At 43.0% G+C, this 1,603-nt stretch overlaps 1 protein-coding gene across 7 annotated transcripts in view; it reads right to left on the bottom strand.

Annotated features, from left to right (window-relative positions):
• Positions 1-1,603, bottom strand: part of LOC106876553 (major egg antigen) — a 224,149-nt gene that overhangs the window by 66,663 nt on the left and 155,883 nt on the right. The window lies entirely within an intron of this gene.

Below are 1,603 nucleotides of genomic sequence, written 5' to 3'. Positions count from 1 at the left end.
CTTGACAACCGATGCTGGTGTGTTTACGTCCCCGTAACTTAGCGGTTCGGCAAAAAGAGACCGATAGAATAAGTCCTGGGGTCGATTTGCTCGACTAAAGGCGGTACTCCAGCATGGCCGCAGTCAAATGACTGAAACAAGTAAAAGAGTAAAAGAGATAGAGTAATTATTTAAAACGTGACTATAGTATATTTTCAATAGTTTATCACCAAGTTTTATTTTTCATCACAAACGCACCTGTCTCTATAGTTAAATCAATCATCGAACAATTTTATTACACAGTAAGCAGGGGTCCATTAATTAATTAACCACAGTTACCAGAAGTTAGAATAACAATTTAACGCAAAAATATGCAAAATGCGGTAAAATCATTTTACAAAACTACAATATTCGACGCATGCACATATACTTACAGGGATAAACACATATATATGATGGCAGTTTCTTCGTCTTCGAAGACCACGAGAAAGAGCAGCGTGCCCTCAAGTGACCATGTAAATCGATCCCTGATGCTTTAGGGCTTTTATTTTTGCTAATGGTTAGTAGTTTTTAAGTGTGGAGGCGCGTGGTTTAGTGGTTAGCGTGTCGGACTCATGATTGTAAGATTGTGGTTTCAATTCCTGGACCGAGCAACGCGTTGTGTTCTTGAGTAAAACACTTCATTTCCCATTGCTCCAGTTCACTCAGCTGGCAAAAATGAGTAATCCTGCGACGGACCGGCGTCCCACCTAGATGGAGATAATTAATACGCCATGAAACCGAGCCGGCATGGCTCGAGAAGGTAACTTTACCGTTACTTAGTTTTTAAGTGAGAGTCCCACTCTAGACTTGGAGGTCTGACTGCAGTGGATCAGCTATTTAAGACGGCTGCGGTGATTGGCAACTGTAGGTTTTACACCGGAGTGGACTTCTCCTAGGTGAATTGGTTTACGTTGCTGGACAGTTCGACTTACCCTGGAGTTGTCTAAGAGAGCACTGGATCTCTTGAGAGACTCCACTCTTTGGTTTGCTGTCGAGGTTGACAAACCCCAAACCTTTTCCTTTCCCAAGGCACTCACAAAGTAATAAGGGTTTGTGCTTGGAGTTTCTTCCATGACATGCTAACTGATCCATAGCCGGGGCCCTGACAGAAGCCCCTGCTCTGTGTCAGACCTGGGAACAATAGTGGTTAAGAGATGGTCCCACACTCCTCAAAACCCAGAAATTCTCGAAACAGGGCCCCATTACTTGATGCAGTTCAAAGTCATATCCAGAACTGCACATGCATATACAGATATACAAATATACGAGGTGGGTGCTGAAAAGTTTCTGACTTTAAGAGTGTCGCGAAAGGCCTGGCTGGAGGACCAACCTTCCGAGTTCTTTTTTGCAGGGCTTAGAAAAACTGAAGCAATAAGTGTTTGAATCTGAGAGGGAAATATGTATAAAATCATAATTAACTGTTCCTCCTGTATTTTCTTTTACTCAAGGCCAGGAACTTTTCAGCAGCCCTTCGTGCATAAATACATACACAGTACTCCAGCATGGCACCATACAGGTAAAAATTAATGAGTGGCTGTGTGGTAAGTAGCTTGCTTACCAACGACATGGTCCCGGGTTCAGT

Source organism: Octopus bimaculoides, chromosome 5 (assembly GCF_001194135.2).
Source record: "Octopus bimaculoides isolate UCB-OBI-ISO-001 chromosome 5, ASM119413v2, whole genome shotgun sequence".
Taxonomy (NCBI): domain Eukaryota; kingdom Metazoa; phylum Mollusca; class Cephalopoda; order Octopoda; family Octopodidae; genus Octopus; species Octopus bimaculoides.
Note: the sequence above shows the minus strand (reverse complement) of the source record. Positions and strands in the feature narration are given on the sequence as shown.